We start from the raw sequence: 18,581 nt of genomic DNA, 5'->3' as shown, positions 1-18,581 counted from the left end.
CCTTTACTAGAACACAACTATACTGGCATCTTGATCTCAGACTTCCAGCCTCCAGAATTATAGGTAATAAACTTTGATTAAATCATCCAGTGTATAGAATTTTAATAGAGCAAGCTGAACTAAGATGCTTGTGGAAGGGAAGGACAATAACAAAATGGTGATACAATGGACAAAGGGTGAATCAGTGCAACAGCAATACAAGAAGCTATGTTGAACATAAATTTTACAACTTGGGGAGAAGAGATATGGGAGCGGGAATGGGAGAAAATGAGGAAAGGAATAACAATGTTCAGCAAGAAATGTACTTATTATTTTACTTGACTTTAACCCCTCTGTACATTACTCTTACAATAAAAATGTTTTAAAGAAGAAAATAAAGTTTATATTCCATAAATGAAAAATAATAAAGAAAATGAAGTTTAATCAATTAAAAAATCATAGCAATGTAACCATGAGAGATGTCAGAATGAAAGTTATAAAGAATTAGAGGGAGATGCTGAAATATCTGCCTAGACATTAGTTACTAAACTTCCAGTTTTTTATTGGGAAGTCAGAAATCCAGATTTTAATATCTGATTTTTTAAATATTAGCAATTATATCACTAGAGTGCATAATGAAAATAAAGCTTAAATATGCCAAACAAAACAATTGTAGATCAGAACTGGCTCATGGCCTATACTTGTAACCCTGGAATCAAGCATTCAAATTCCCAAATTCTCCCTCATCTAGAAATGGGAAACAACTACTTAGGAAAATATGACTATATTTGGTCAGAAATAAAAATAGGAAATAGTATTCAAGAAGGAAAACATAATGGGGATAATCATAGAGATCCTGCAGGTAAAAGAAAGAGCGAGCCTAGAAGCCAGGAAGTGGGTTAAGAAAATAATACTAGAAATTTAAACTGAGAATGAGACAGGAGATTTATTTATTCATTTATTTATCTTTCCTTCCTTCCTTCCTTCCTTCCTTCCTTCCTTCCTTCCTTCCTTCCTTTTTTCTTTTTCATCCAAGAGATATCCACTTGCTATAAAATGAAGCTGATAGTGGGAGCTGGCTGTTACTGCAACCACAGTTCTCACTGTAAATGAGTGAAGGAAGTAAATGCAGGTGTTTAGAAAAGAAAGCACTTTCTCTGCAGGTGTGCTCTGATCCCTGCTGAGGCAGGGACAGTCCAGCTGGGATTCCAGGGAGATTCTTAGGGTAAGGGTCCCTGAACTTTCCATTTTAAATAGGAAGCACACCTCAGAGATTAGAAGGTTAAGCCCTCCAATATTTCAGAGCCTTGCTTGTCTGCCCAGCACAAGTGTTCCATGAATAAAGCACATTTTGCTATGACACCAACTGGTCCCAAGCAACAACATTCAGGCTGATTCTTCAAATGTCAGTTTGCACAATCTGCTCTCTTTCTTGTAGACCACCCAGTGTTCTTATAATGACTCTACATTGTCTCATTTATTTTCTTCATGACAGCAGAGGCCTCAATTTCCTTAGTTAAATCTCATTCTCTCCCTTATGCGACTGCTGATTTATTTGGAATTCCCTAGTTCTCTATTAGTCAGCTCAGGATGGTTTCTCTTCCTCTCTCTAATCAACTGAGGAATATGGGAGAATTGAGAAAACCTTGCGTTTCTCTCTTCTACTTAGAAAAATGTGAAAAGCAAAATGATAAAGAAAGTGGAAAAAATATAATCAAATTCAAAGATATTTGGAAGAAAAGAAAGGCAGATGCCACACACATCAGTAGTTCGGAGTATCTTTTTTTCTGCATATTGTGAAAGAAATAGGCAAGAAAACAATCTTAATGAATTTACCCTATCATTTGGTGCAGCCCATGTTATTGCATTATTGTAATGAAAAACACATCAGAATATGTCTAGACATATGACATACTCCTGGTAGAGAATTCCCTGCACTTCAAAAAATTGTGGTTCAATTTCCTTCTGGGAAATGCTCCAATGGCAACATTTCAGGTTCTTGAAAGGCTCTTCAGAGTGACTGCCTGAGGGGAGGCCACCTCCAAAAGGAGACTTAACGCACCAGGGCACTGTAAGGGCTGGCAGAGCTTCCCATGGGAAAATGGTCAGAACAGCATGCACTCCTTTGTGGCAGCCCTACATATAATAATCCACTGATAGGTTCTGTTATGTGTGGAGTAGCTGTGACAGTCTAAATAAAACACTGAAAATAACCTATAAACAGAACTGAAGTATAAAATACTTCGATTTGATTATTTTGAACTATATATGGATTAAACAAATTCTATTGGTGTAGCTTTCACTAATGTGTTGATTTAAACCAAATTCTATAGGCATTGAAAGTCAGCAAAGGAAAATAATATAATATCCCCATGGAATGTTACCTATTTTAGAATAAATGGTGATATATAGGCATGGATATTCACAGAAGAGTCAGGCGAAGAGTAAGTCTCCAACTATAATGATCATGATAGATAAAAATGCTAGCTGTGCCACTCAGACTCTGATCTTCAAATGCCCAAACCAACAAACCTGGTGATCTCTCCTCTCATGTTTGAGAAAACCACAAATCTTAACCAACTGATCCTCCAAATAATATAACTCCAAGGATACTGTGAGATTTTATTACAGAGGAGCAAGTTGAAATGAAGATTTAAGAGGCGTGCAGATGCTTGCTGTCGATACTCAACAGTACTTTTAGTATATAATAGGACCAAAACTACATCGACTGCCTGCCAGGTGAACACAAGATGAACAGCAAAAAGACAGGAGCCACCAATCAAGGTTTAGAAAGAATAGATCAGTCTTGGAAATAGTTAAGAAGTATGAGATAAATGTAAAATGTTGAGGATTCCATTAAATGATAGGAGTTTGGTTACTGAGACAGAGCAGCTAAAAAGGCTGTTTTAGTAGAAATGGAACATTATTTGGCCCTTGATTCCCAAGTAGATACAAAGGAAGACATGCTGGAATGAGAAAGCATTCTGGCTAAAACATAAAGAGGAAACACTGAGGTGGGAGGTGAAGGGAAGTTAATAGCCACAGATTTCTGGAGACTTGGGTTTGACCAACATTTAATAAAAAGGGGCAGTCAGGTGAATCAGATTAGGGAAAGCCAAATTCTAAAGTCTTAAAAACAGGCCTTTCCAGATACTTTAGCCTTCCTTGCAATTGCTAACACACACATATACAAACAGAGGCATGCATGCACACTTGCATGCATGCACAGCAGTTGACCTGGGGCTGAGTAGTTTACATACAATCTGACTCAAAACACATTGCACTGTAATTGTAAGTAACAATCAGATGGTAAAGCCAGAATGAAAACCAAAGAAAACCTTTTGAAACTCCATTCATTGTGCCAGAGTTGCACTGTGAAAGCTAATTTTTAATATCAATTTGACTGGAATCTCCAAAGAACTCTTAAAATATTACTGAGAGGTTGTTTCTAAAAAAAAAAACTACATACAAATCAGTAAACTTAAGGGGTAAACAGAATTTAATGGACTGGGTACCAGAAGCTAGATTTTTAAAAAGGAGGAAGCAAAATTCTCCGCCCAGCCCCGCCATTCTTCCTTTGCTCTTCTTTTATTCTCTCTCTTTCCTTCTTCTTCCTTCCCTCCCTTTCTCCTTCCTTCTTCTAGAATAGGGATATCTTTTTCTCTGTTGCATATCAGAATTTACAGCAGCAGTGGACCTGATTCTGAAGGTTTCCAACTTGGATTGAGCCATATTATTCCTATTTCAGGGCCCCCAGATGGAAAACAGACTGTCATGGTGTTTCCCTGACTCAATAGTTGTGCGATCCAATTCCCCTAAAAAAAAACTTCTTTCACATGTATGCAATCAAAATATATAATAGATCAATTACCTATTGTGTCTGTATTTCTGAATTTCCTTCCCTTCTCCCTCTCTCTTCTCTCTCTTTCTTCTTTTCTTTTTCACCATAGAAATAAGCTTTGGATATTTTTTATTGTAAAGGTGATGTAGAGAGGGGTTAGAGCTACATAAGTCAGGTAATGAGTACATTTCTTTTTGAATAGTGTCATCCTCTCCCTCATTTTAGCCCAGATTTTTCCCTCACAGATTCTTTTCCTGACCCCAAGTTGTATAGTACATTCCAACGTAGTGTCTAGTGAGTATCACTGCTGAATTACTTCACACTTAAGGAACTATGCTTTCAAATGGTTAATTCGAAATTAACTCACTCCATATTGTTGATTAAGAAACAGGTTAAAGAGAGTCCCTAAGAAGTTGAACCATAAAGTGGTTCTAAGCAAACTTGCAGTCCAAGTCTTCAGCAGGGAAAACAATACTATGACACAATTCAGCAACAATGGTAACTCAGAGAAACATCTTCAAAACCTTAGATACTTAGCAGGTCACTGGTGGTTCACATCTGTAATCCTAGCTACTCAGGAGGCTGAGATCTGAGGATCATGGTTCAAAGCCAGCCTGTCAGACTCTTATCTCCAATTAACCACCAGAAAACCAAAGTGGCACTGTGGGTCAAGTGGTAGAACATTAGCTTTGAGTTGGAGAGCTCAGGAACTGCACCCAGGCCCAGAGTTCAAGCCCACAACCAACAAAAAAAATCTTTAGATATGGATTACTAGATATACATTATAGAAATTATAGGAAAAGGTAGAAGTGGTGCTATGGCTCAAGTGGCAGATCTCTAACCTTGAGCAAAAAGTTTCCAAGGACAGTGCCCAGGCACTGAGTTCAAGCCCCAGTACTGGCCAAAAAAAATTTACACTTGCCAGGACCAGGAGCATGGCCTAGGGGTAGAGTAGCTTGCCTAACATGCATGAAGCCCTGGTTTCGATTCCTCAATACCACACACACAGAATAAGTCAGAATTGGTGCTACTGTGGCTGAAAGGGTAGAGCTCTAGCCTTAGCAAAGACCAAGGAAAGTGCCCAAGCCCTGAGTTCAAGCCCCAGGACAGGCAAAAAATAATTATACTTGCTATGCTTGATGATATTAAAAAAATTAGATGAAATAGAAAAGGAAAGAAAAATCATATACCTACTTTGCTAGCCATTTGAAATAATTGTACAGATCTTTAAAATTTAAAACTAAAATCTGAATACAGTAGTTCATGCCTATAATCCTAAGTATTACAAAACTGGAGAGTGGAAAGATCCCAATGTGAGACCAGCCCACGCAGAAAGTTAGCCAGGCATGTGAGCAATTTCTGGAACACAAGAAAGAGGCTAGCCCACTGAAAAAAAAGCACAAGACTTTATTTTTTAAAATAAGCAAAGCAAAATAAGCTGGGGGCTTGGTTCAGTTAGTAGAGCACTTGCTTGACCAAGATCTGAGACACAAGAAGAAATAACAAGCAAAGAAGCATCCAGGCAAATGAGAGAACACCATGAAGAAAAACAGAAAGGAAGAAAAAGAGTCTGATATGTTCAAAAAACTGTCAACAGTAAGACAAACTTCTGTTTTACCAACAGTCCATCTAAGCAAAGAATCAGTCTCTTAATCAGATATAAAATCTACCAGTAGAAATAAAATCAGGCGCATGTTTTGAACATGTGCAGGCTTGTTTATTTATATATTATGTATAATTATTATCTATTTTATACATAAAGTATTTTTAAACATTTTAAGATGGTACTAAAAACAAAACAAAAATAGAACTTCTGCTATTTTCTTTCCATATCCTAAGGGATTGCATTAGAAAACTAGGGGTCAGAGATCTATTCCTTGCCAACCAAACCTGGCCAAGGGAAGAAAATGTTATTGAACATGGTCATGCTCATTTATTTCTGTATTCACTATTACTGTTTTCAAGCTGCAGTGGCGACAACTAATCCATAAAGTTTTTAATCGATTCTTTCAGAAAAAGAAAATTGCCAACCCTTGGGCTTGAACAGGGACAGAGACAAGGATAGAAATGCAAGCTTCATTCATTGCATTAGGAACATGGGCATACAAGTAATAGGAGCTTTGAAAGAATTTAAAGCAGGCCTGCACAGTAAATAGTGTGTGTGTGTGTGTGTGTGTGTGTGTGTGTGTAATGTAGATTAATGTGCTTTTCCTTTTTGAAGGAAGTTGTCTGGTGAATAAAAAGAGAAGTGATAACAAATTAACATAATGTACAATAAGTGTTTCTTACATTGTAAAAGGAATAAAAGGTGTGATAGCTTTACTTAGAGAATATTAAATATTTTAGACACCATTACACATAGTTTTCTTTATCAATTTCAGTTTATATGCTCTGTCATTATAACATCTTCTGCAACAGTATCCCCATCTAGAATCCTGTGATGATTTAGTATTATATTTCAATGTGATTTAATTTCATGAATGGATTTAAAACTGTTTTAGGCTTAAAGATACTGCCAAATTATGAAAATTCAAAATAACTTTGTTAAATTTTCAATTACAAAAGGTAGTGATCAATTGAAGAACTGACTTCTTACTAAGACTTACAATGAACATCCTACCTAACATATATAAGGAAAGATAAAAAATAATAAGACAAAATGATATGTAAGCAAAATATTATATTTTCTTCTAGTTCTTGGGATTCTCAAATATTTTAAGCTAAATGAAGCAATTTTTTAAGGTTTAGGGCTTCTTTGCTGTTTAAAATACTATATGTATGATCATATTGATCCATCCTTTTCTTAGATTTAGGGGTATGATTTTTAAGAGCATTAACTTACCCCATTATCTTATAGAACAAAATTCTTAAAATATAACTTGGTAATGGCACACTGCATAGTATTTGTGGCAGTAACAGATTGTTCCATCATAATTTTTACTATGTCTCTTTCCCTTATTTGTACAAATATCTGCTTATGTGGACATGTTCTTTAAAAACATGCCAGCATGCTAGAGGAGGAAAAATTATCATAAGATAGAAGGTGAGAAACAGTACCACATGTACCACATGTACCCTAATAGAGCTGCTGTGGGGCGGGCTGTTTCAATTTAAATTAGTTTCAGCTTTCTTTGCTGCAAACAGAAGTAAATCATGCAAGGAACTAATTCATACTGGGAGAGACAACAAAGAATGCCAATAAAATTTATTTGAAAAAAAATTTACTACACATATATTTCTACCACATTTCCAGTTTTGTTTTAAATGAAAAAAAGTAGGAGCTTTTTTACATGAACATTTTAAAAGAATATAACTTAAAGGCAACACACACATATGTGGGGTTGGATCTCAATTATTACACATTAATTTGTAGATAAACCTGGTTCTCAGCAAAAAAAAAAGTAAGTTCAATACAGACAACATTGTGATGAAAGAGAAGGCTACAGAAACCCTAATTCTGCCTATGTTCAATATTTTATGCATATTTCTGTTCACTCCTCTGATAACAATGATCAGGTGCTAAGACAAAAAGATACACTATTCAAAGGTTCTACACACCAGCTCCCTACTACTCAAGGCAGTTTTTTTTCAATAGACCTGTTCTTTGAGCATGGGTAATCAAATAGTTTTTCCCCACAATTCAGCAATTGTCTTACTGACTTAATAAGAGTCTAAAATATACCCTATCTGTACTCATGTACCTTCTTTGGATGGGTACATCAAGGAACACATGATGGATAGGAATGATCTCTTTCAAGTGTTATGGATATACCTCAAAATGCCATTGATTATCTGCCATCCAAGGGCTTACCTACATGTTTAATAAGTCTATTTTATTTTCAGTCCTGGGATCATGCATTCCAATAGTTTTCTATTCCTTGTAGTAGACCTCCTTTATGCATCTGAGACTTTTCTGGATCCTACTATAATTGGATTTAATAAATAAGAAAACATATATATATATATATTCCCTTTGTCAGCTTTCTTCCTTTGAAACTAAAGCTTTCCTGTTTTTATCCTGCCCTAAGAAAAATATTTAATAAATTAATTCACCAACACAAGCTAATTAATCAGCATAAAAGCCTATTGTTTTGTTTGTGTTTGTCAACTTTCTTTGGACTCTCACTTTAATCATGTCTTCATTGAGGGTTGCTGACCAGAACTGCACATTATGTTCCTGGTGCAGGGCATAATGAGGTACAAAGATTGTTTATTCTAAGGCTATTTCTAAGCAAGCCTGGAAATGATTAAGATACTTGTGGAATCACCACATATTCTGAAATCAAGAAGAGTTTTGAGTGAAATGGTGCTTGTCAGTGAAGCTAGGGTACAGATAGAGTACAGAGGTGAGAAGCAGGGTCATCCCTTCTTATTGCTGGGCTACTTTCCTCATGGGACAAGCTGCTATGTGGGTCTGCCTTCTTCACACAAAGCTCTGAAGTATTGACTTTCTTTAGAAGGAAAATGTGAAATAACTTCACAAGACAAGCTAAAATACAGTGACCATACAAAAGAAGAAGTGAGAGATACTAGGCTATTTGTTCAAGTTGAGCCACATGCCAAAGTGATTACCCATTTACAAAACATCCAATATATCTTCAAGGATCTAAAGCCCCTGGATAGTTAACTCAGAAAGTTCTTTGGCAAGTACTGAGTCAAATAAAGATGTTTACATGATATTGATGAAAATGGAAAAATATGTTATATTAATCTTACTGCAGAGTATAATTTATTAGTGTTATTATTGGGTAGTTGTGTCCATCAGATACTACTTTTTAGGGATCTGGGCAGTGGCAGATAAACAGTTATTAATTACCAATTTCCAATTCCTTTTCTAGTATAAACTCAATGGAAGCAATTCATCTTTGATTACAGGGAGAAAGACAAATGCTTGGCTCACATATAGCCATTTTAAAATGCCCATATCCATTAAAGATCTCATAAATGGAACCAGCCTTGAGCCAGAATGCAACTTCACAATGTTTTCCTTAGCATGTAGTTTTACAAATCAAGGGTGATTAAAAATTAAGAAAAAATGTTATATGTAATATATAACATAAATTTTATAATATACTCAAGTCAGAAATTAATTCATATATTTAACTTTCTAAAGTACTATATTCTACTTTGAGAGATACACTGTGGTTACTCATGACGAATCAGAAATTCTGAATTGTACTTTTAAATGTCTTTTCAGGGTTCATTTTTTAACCTAGTCTCTATTTCCTCAACTGTAAGTACCAACAATCATTAAATGCATCAATGTTTTCTATATGGTAAGAAGAAAAAATGCTATTGTTTAGTTGTAAGGCTACAGTAATTACTAAATACAACCTGATTTCAGAGACATTAAAATGCTTGAGGAAATATATGTCAAAACATCATTTTCATCTGAGTGCTGATAGTTCACACCTGTAATCCTAGCTACTCAGGAGGCTGAGATGTGAGAATCATGGTTCAAAGCAGCCTGAGCAGGAATGTCTGTGAAACTTTTTTCTCCAATTAAACATCAAAAAAGCTACAAGTGGAGCTGTGGTACAAGTGGTAGAGTTCTAACTTGAAGAAAAAAGGTCCTAGGTTCAAGTTTTAGGACCAGGACATTATCTATCTACCTATCTATCTACCTATCTATCAATCTCTATATTATCTCATTTTTTCTCAAATTTTGAGAGCATGATTCATCCAGTTATCCATACTATGATTTTCAATGTCCTCAAACCCTTGTAAAGATAACTTCAATTCTGTAAATCTGGTGAAAAGACATTAGTGTTAGGTGGTAAAAGATCCACCACAGTTTTGAGATAAAGGGTCCAGTGATTAAAAATAAGAATTTTAGAAGAATAGGTCATATGGCTCTTCATTCCTGAAGCAGTTTCCTTTATTTTCTTTTTTTAATATTTTTATTGTAATTAATAAAAGGGTTACATGATATTTGCCAGATAGAAGGTGCATTAATTCACATACATTGATACCCTTTCACATGTCTTGGTACCCTTTACCCTCCCCCCACCATCTCCCCCCCCCGTCTTGGTTTTCCCCCCTTCCCTATCAAATTTCAAATAATGAAATACAAATAAATTCAATATATCAGATAACAAAGTGAGGTACTGTAACAATATGAGATACCCAAGGGACAGCAAAGGAGATGAGAGATAACGCAGTACATTAAGGACAACAATCATTCGTTATATGGCTTTTGTTTCAATATCCTAGAGGTCCTTTCAATTAGCTTCATACTATATGGCCTTATGTATCAAGGTTTTGCTCTATTGCAGATCTCTGCTAGTAGAGCCCAAGGTTTCTACTGATTATGACAAATGAGGGAAACCATTGAGCCTAAGTTCCTTTGAGTCTGGCTTACTTCACTTAATATGATCTGTTCTAAGTCTTTCCATTTCCTAACAAATGGGGCTATGTCATTCTTTCTGACAGCAGCATAGAATTCCATTGTGTACAAATACCACATCTTGTCAATCCACTCATCAGCTGAGGGACATCTAGGTTGGTTCCATATCTTTGCTATGGTGAATAGTGCTGCAATGAACATTGTTGTGCCAGTGGATTTAGTATGCCTTTGATTCTGGATGGTTGGGTAAATGCCAAGTAGTGGAATTGCTGGGTCTTAGGAGAGTTCTATGTTTAGCCTTTTGAGGCACTGCCATACTGCTTTCCATAGTGGTTGAATGAGTTTGCACTCCCACCAACAGTGTAGTAGTGATCCCTCCTGGTCACATCCCCTCCAGCATCTGTTATTATTCGTTTTCCTGATCCTGGCCAATCTAACTGGAGTGAGGTAGAATCTTAGAGTTGTTTTGATTTGCATTTCTTTTATGACCAGAAATGTTGAGCATTTCTTCATGTGTCTATAGGCCATTTTTGTTTCTTCTTCAGAGAAGCCTCTCTTTAAGTCTTTGGCCCATTTTTTAATGGGATGGTTGTTACTTTGGAGATTAGTTTTGGAGTGATTCAATTTTTTGAGTTGTTGATATATTTTAGATATGAGGCCTTTGTCCATTGTTTGGTTGGTGAACATTGGACTTCTAGTGACGAAAGTTTCCTTTATTTTCAACCTAAGTTATTTATTCTACCATAGGCATTCTGACATCCATTCAAAAGAAAGTAATTTTTCTGTCTTATTTGAGTATAATTCACACTGGCTTCCTGTAAGTGCACTAGTCCTTGATTAGTCATAGGAATTTGATCATTTCTAAAGATTCTTTTATTCTTCAAACATATTTGTATTCAAAAAAGCTTTCAAGCTTTCTCCTACATAAAAAGAAAATCCTTCAGTGTATGTGAAATACAAAAAGAAGTCCATCTAAGCAATCCTCTCTAGAATATCTACTTCCTAAGGAATGATGTTCATCTCTGTCCAAATCAATTAGGTAGTGCCTCAGTTAAGAAAATAATAAAGAAAAGAAATCTATACGTACAACATTTGGGGGAAGGATGAAGAGTGGGAAGCTTGAGCTCATTGCCTGGGTGTTGTGGCTCAATTCCTTTGCCAAGGCTAGTGCTCTACCACGTTGAGCCACAGTACCACTTCTGGTTTTCTGGTAGGTAGTTGGAGATGAGTCTCATGGATTTTCCTAACCAGGCTGGCTTTGAACCTCAACTCTCAGATCTCTGCTTACTGAGTGGCTATGATGACAGACAGATATGAGCTACCTATCTTGTTATATATAAAGCTTTATAGACAAGGACAAATATCTTTAACTTTCTGTTGTACTGTCAACAATTGAACAATTTAAATGTGGTATAATAAAGAAAACTTATTTTTGGTCCACAACAAAGAAGCCTTGTTTTACTAACTTGCTACATTTTTCTAGAGTTAAAGTTAATATTTTCTATATTTCACAATGGAAAATTTACATCATTATTGAATAAAAATATAACAGATCTCTTGATTAAATGAGAAATCAGAATCCTCAGGTATAGTACCGATTCTTCATTTTTTTCTCTCTAGATCCAGTCTTCTCTTTTAGCCTGGCTCTATGCACAAAGGTTGATTCCTAAGAATTGTATCAACTGTATTTATGTTTGCCTTCCTTCTGACTTCCAGTAGAACTTAGCCAATGGAAAACATCCACAAGAATTCAAACATAGGAGAGAGAAGGTCAAATATTTTCCTTGTTTACATTTCTCCAGACCTAAACTTAGTGCCTCTCATGAAGGTCACATCTCCTAGTGGTTAGCCCTCTATCTGGCTTCAACCAGGAGTAAAAATGGTTTCCCCTTGTTGACAGTCATGAATACTTCCTTCTCTTTGTTGGTTCCATAATCTTTCCCAACCTTGTCAATGGTTCTTTTATTAAACTCTTCTTTGCTATACTGTCTCTATAGCTTTCCATCAATAGCAGTTAACATTTCCTTTCTTCTCTGATGTTGTCACCTTTGTCTTAGTTTTGGGATTTTGAGATCATAATTTCTTTCGTTTTAGTGTTTTTACAAATGGTTTCAAGTGTGTGTGTGTGTGTGTGTGTGTGTGTGTGTGTGTGTGTGTGTGTGTTCATGCACACATGTCTATGCCAAGTGCATATGCCAGTATTGCAACTTGACTTTAAGTCCTTTCACACTGTTTGGGCTTTGGGGTAGTTCATTAGAAAAATATCAAGGATTTGTATTCTCAGGCTGGTTTCAAACTGTAATCCCTAGGTCTCAGTCTTCTGAGTAGATTGGATTATAGGTTTGAGCCACAAGTGCCTGGCTTCAAATGCTTTTGAAAGGATTTATGCATGATGAATTGAAATCATACCACATATTTTCTATCACATATAGAGTCTGTATGTAAAGAAAAAAGGAACATGAACATAGTTTGAAATCCATGGTGGGAGAAACCAATAGGAGTTGAGAAAAGGAAAAGGGGAGGCAGTGGAAGGGAGAACATGATCAAAGTAGGTTTCAGGTTTGTTATGAAAAATCCTAATGCAATCTATTTTTAAAATCATAGGAGAGAAGGGAGGTGGGGAGAAGAGGGAAGAAAAAAAATAGAAGTGGTAAATAAGGTCAAAGTTTATTATATATATATACATATGGAAATATAATAAATGCCTCTACATTGTACAATTAATATATACAAATCAGAAATGTGAAAAAGAAAGTCAGATTACATTATTTCTCTATTTAAACTTTATCCACTTTTGAGATGCTATATTAGGATTCAAATAATTCTTATTTAGATTAATTTTTAAAAGCCATAATTGTATAAGTATACTAATCATAAAAATTCCATTATTATTAAAAAAGTAATTTCTATATGCCAAACTGTTAACAGTATATATCAAGAGATGGGGGCTGGGATTCATTGAGTTCATTAACTAACAGTATATATCAAGAGATGGGGGCTGGGATTCATTGAGGACATTAACTTTCCATATGATGAGTTCTAATTTTTACATGCATTTTCACTTATGTATACAAAAAAGACGTATTTAAAAGAAACTAAAGAGATGACATCCTAGATTATCGTTATTTTCCAATGTCCACATAGTGCTTAAAATACTGTACAGATTTACGATATATAGGGTGGTAATTTGATTATTGAGTCATATGTGACCCAGCTGAATGGATATAATAATAGACAGATGACAGTTTATGTCATTGATATGAACTGATTTCCCTTGTTTCATATTTTAACAGCCAGTCATTTCCAGAATTGGCATAGACTCTGAAAATATCCTCAGCGGGAATGTACTTTTGAGCCTAGGACCTGTTTAATAGCTGGAAGACATTGGGTAACTTCACATGATGAGGGCTATGAGGAGCATGTAGGGATGGGCGCTTGCCCTAAGGCCAAGCCTATGCTTCCTGGAGCTTGCAAACACCTTGCTGAGGCAATGAAATCACTGTGAGTTCTTTTGGATGTTAACTTTTGAAACTGAAACTAAAGAATGACAGTTCGTTTGAAATAGCTTTTGTATCTAGAGAACTTAATATTTAATATGAGTCTGAGTTAGAGAATTCAAAACAGGTAAGCATGGCTAGTCTTATTTTCAAAATCTTAGGCAATTTTCTTCAAAATAACCTTAAAAACCAACAAAGTTATTTCTTTGTTGGAGATAAGAATAAAATCTCCATAAAATACAAGATTAAATATAATGCATGGAAATTATGACGTGCTTGGTTTGCACATGTATGTTCTAATAGTGTATGACATTTGAGCTGTTTAACATTAAACCCCCAAACCCTAATTAAATGGGTAGCTAAGTGACTCCAAAATTATAAGTAATTTCAGCTCTCGCTTTATATTTACCAGCAAGTATAGTCAACCCTTTTACTACAGTGAGATATCAGTCTATAATTTAAATAGGTATCGATAAAGTTTTGTTTTTTTTTTTACACAAGATGTTATCAGCAAACCTAACAGAGGATTCTCTATTTCTTCAAAGGTTATTTATAATATGTTTTAAAATTCAATGGAAACAAAAAATAATGTCTTGATTTTCTAAACTTTACAACATCTGCTTTTACTTACTCTTCAACATTGTAACATTCTCTAGATTTTAAATGAATTACTTGCTTTCCCCTTGTCTATTTCTTTACTCATCTATCTTCACACTAAGTTATATAATTTATATACCCACACATAGCCAATGACTACATGAAAATCTCTGTGGTATGCAGAATAAGAGAATATAGGGACATGTGAAATAAATCACGGAAAGACATCTCAGAAGAAAGATGAGGTGAGGAAGGAGAAGATCTTCCTTTTAAAATAGTCAAAATCATTCTATTGTTCTTATGAATTCTAAAACCAGATTTGACATATATATCATTTCCAATCTTAAATGGATAATATAAAAATATTTTCTAAAGAATAAAAGGCACCATTACATATAGATATGTCTGTGAGTACGTTTCTGAATTCTGTCCAAGTACAAATGAGAGTACAAATATAATGGCCAGTATAATCCCCAGGTCTTGATGGAAAAAAGAAGGGCTACTGGAAACAATATCCTCAGTGTTAATCTATTTTTTATGTCTCAACTTTTTAATATATATTTTTATTGTAATTAATAAAAGGGTTACATGATATTTGCCAGTTAGAAGGTGCATTAATTCACATACATTGATACCCTTTCACGTGTCTTGGTCCCCATTACCCTCCCCCTCAGCCCCCCATCTTGTTTTCCCCCCTTCTCTATCCAATTTCAAATAACCAAATACAAATATATGCAATATATCAGATAACAAAGTGAGATACTATAACAATATGAGATAACGAAGGGACAGCAAAAGAGCTGAGAGATAACATAGTACCTTAAGGACAACAATCATTCATTAATCTATTCCATGAGACTTTTGCTCTCATCCTTTTTTAATCAAAAGGACTTAAATCCAAAGACAGTTTAGAAACATTCTTTACATTTGTAAAAGTATTCACCATATTCAGTGAGAGTTGACATGAAACACATCAGTATCCAGTTTCTTCACAGGACATATATGTTTCCCCTGCTTGACCTTCTCTTGCCTGATCAAACATGGTATTTATTTCATTTAATGCAAGTTGTTTTAGAGAAATACAATCATTCTTTCTACTACATTTCCTAATTTCTTAAATTTGGAGATTCCAGCTAATTTCACATCAATGGGAGACACTGGGTAAATAAAAGAAAGATGATATATTGGTCATCTTTCAAAGGTACTTTTATTTGAGATTTTCTTGGAATTGTTGATATGCTTTAAACATTTGTTGGTGGCTTCTTGTGAGGCTGGTTTAAAGGTTGTGGATTATTTGAGGTTAATACACAAAAGGGAAAAAACTAAAAACAGGGAGAAATGGCCTTTAAGGAGCACACTATTGAGGTTTCAATACTGAGTTAGCTGACATTCTTTGCTTTCACTTCCCCAGTTGGGCTGACCTCAAAATTCTTGATGTCTATGACTTTTAAAAGAATGTAAACCACATTATCTTTCCCAGAGGGGAAAATAGAAACAAAGTTGGATGATATGTCAGGATAAGGAAGAGGTCCACCATGTGTTTAAGAAGGAGGGAGAACTCTACTGCAATCACATCAAAAATCAAGATTTTGTGAGCATGAATTTGTCCACATGAAACAAAAAAGTAGCTTTGCCATTTAGTAAAAGATTCTTTATTAGCAATTAAAAAAAGGACGATGGGATACATTATACTTGTTTTCTGCCCCACACCTGTGAGATCAAGATGGGAAAAAGAATATAAAGATCTGTATCTCCAAAGGATTTTTTTCTAATTATAAAATATTGGAAGTCAAAGGTATCAAGTGGGAAAAGGAGCCAGATCCATTGGCCAGCTCTGACTACTGGCAACACTGCTTTTTATGGTTGTTTTGATTGTACAGTGTATTAAGAAAGCTTTAGCCATGGATAATTTGATGTTTTGGCTTTCCTTTATTCTCCATTTCCCTTATTGTGCATTTAAAAATGGTTTGTGTTCAAGAATCAGTTTAACCATACAATTCAGAATTTGTATGACTTCACTTAAGGTAGAAAAAGTGAGTCTGGGACTCACAATACAAGTCTTTCTTCCCATGCTCCCCACAAATACTTTTAAGATATTTTCATCTAATCTCATCTTTAAATCATCACTTCTAGAAAAGTCTTTTAAATGTCAATGCTCTGGGCTGGGAATGTGGCTTAGTGTTACAGAGCTTGCATAGCATGAACGAAGCCCTGGGTTCAATTCCTCAGTACCACATAAACAGAAAAATCCAGAAGTGGTGTTGTGGCTCAAGTGGCAGAGTGCTAGCCTTGAGCAAAAGAAGCTCAGGGAGGATGCTCAGGTCCTGAATTCAATCCCCAGGACTGGCACCAAAAAAAACCCAAGTAATAAATGTCAACATTTTGGGGGGATTACTAATGGCCCCCTCTCCTTTTTTTCATTCCTATTGACTTTCAGAGCTTTAATTAGAACCTACCTACTGGTCACCCTCTCCCTCTTTCCCTCTCCTCTCCCTCTCTCTCTCCCCTCTCTCTTCCCTTCTCTCTCTCCCCTCTCTCTTCCCTTCTCTCTGTCTCTCTCTCTTCCCTTCTCTCTCTCTCTCTCTCTCTCTCTCTCTCTCTCTCTCTCTCTCTCTCTCTCTCTCTCTCTCTCTCTCATTAAGTAGTTGTAAAATGAGTACATTGCTTCTTGGTCAGTGTCACTCTTTCCTTCATTCTCTCCAGTTTTCACCCTCTTGTCCCTATCCTCAAGTTACACAGCTCATATTTACATAATGTATATTGAATATGTCTACACTTGCTCAGCCTTCCTCTTTGTATTCCTGCCTCCCCCTACTTTTGTCACCTTCCAAGCCATATTTCCATTTCCTAGGATTCATTTTGACAAACAGTTCATTAGTTGTTCAGAGGTATTATGCCTCTGGATATCTCCCCTAAATATACCCTTTAGACAGTTTGCTTATGTGTATATGCATTGAACCCTATACATATTATCATGTAGAATTATATTTTAGATCTAGCATCTCTTGTTTTTTATTTCAAATCCAGGTATGCTGATTTTTGGACCTATTTATCTGTCTAACACACAACAGCCTACTTAGTATCTCACTGGCTCTCTAATGCATTGCTTTCAAAACAAATCTAATTTCCTTCTTTTTTTATCTCTTCTCCAATCACAGACTTTTCCTCTAGTCTTTTGCTTTCACTGTCTATCCATGTAGCCAAAATTATTCATTCATGGCATTTTAAGTTTGTCTAAGAACCAATTGCTGTAAGTCTGAATCCTCAACAGCACTTTAATATACATTTGTCTCCTTTTTCCTAAAATAGCATCCTAGCCATTAATCATCCTACAATCTGATCTGTTTTCCTTCTACACAACATTGTTTTCATTATTGGAGTGATTCTCATAAAATACAAATTATGCAATCAGGACACTCCAATTTATAAACCTTATTTCTATAACCGTAAACACCTTATTATGACTTAAAAGATTTTTTTCTATCCAGCCTATATATATACTCCACCAATGCTGAGGTTTCACATTCCATGCCAAGCACAGTGAATAACTTTCAATCCTTGGAAGCTACCAGATTTTCAATTAGAACTTGTTCTCTTCAGTGATGGTATTAAGGAATGGGGCCATTAGGAGATGATTTTTTTCAGGAATGTAGAACCCTCACAATGGGAGACCCCAGAGATCTGGGTAGCCCTTTTCTCTCTATGAGGAGACACTTATAAGCCAGAAAATTCACCACCTTCATCAAATACCAAATTTTCCAAGGTGTCAGTTTGGGACTTCCTCATCTCTAAAATATGTGAGAAATAATTTTTATTTTTTTATAAGCTTTCCAGTTTATAGTGTTTCCATATAGCACTCAGAATTGAGAAAGACAATCATAGATAGTTTTTACACCCTAAACTTGATCGATCAAGTCCCAGTAATGTTTATAAATCACCCTAATAGCTAGTGTACTACTCTTCTCCTCTAACTTAGCATTTCCACCAGTTTTCAGTGACCAGGGAACATATTTATTTTTTCAACTGCCTGTACTACAACATGATCTAGTTCTTGACTGATATTTAGAAACTACTGATTAAACAAATAAATTACTTATATATTTCTTCATCAACTGAACAAGCTACATGGTCCATTGTATATCCATCAGTGGCCAGTTCATTCAAGATGAAAGAAATGCAAGCCAACTCAGAGAGAAACTGGCATACAGGGAGCTCCATAATCGAGTGATCTCACAGAACTCATAAAGCTAACTGACCTCAAATTTTCCAGGTTAACAGCATGGTACCAGGGTCAACTTTCAAGTTCAAATACAAAGTTGCC

The 18,581-nt window shown here is 35.5% G+C and overlaps 1 protein-coding gene across 2 annotated transcripts in view; it reads right to left on the bottom strand.

Moving 5' to 3' along the window:
• The window catches only part of Slc25a21 (solute carrier family 25 member 21), a 478,529-nt gene that overhangs the window by 369,615 nt on the left and 90,333 nt on the right, over positions 1-18,581 (bottom strand). The window lies entirely within an intron of this gene.

Source organism: Megascapheus bottae, chromosome 14 (assembly GCF_031878675.1).
Source record: "Megascapheus bottae isolate mThoBot1 chromosome 14, mThoBot2.hap1, whole genome shotgun sequence".
NCBI classification, from domain to species: Eukaryota; Metazoa; Chordata; class Mammalia; order Rodentia; family Geomyidae; genus Megascapheus; species Megascapheus bottae.
Note: the sequence above shows the minus strand (reverse complement) of the source record. Positions and strands in the feature narration are given on the sequence as shown.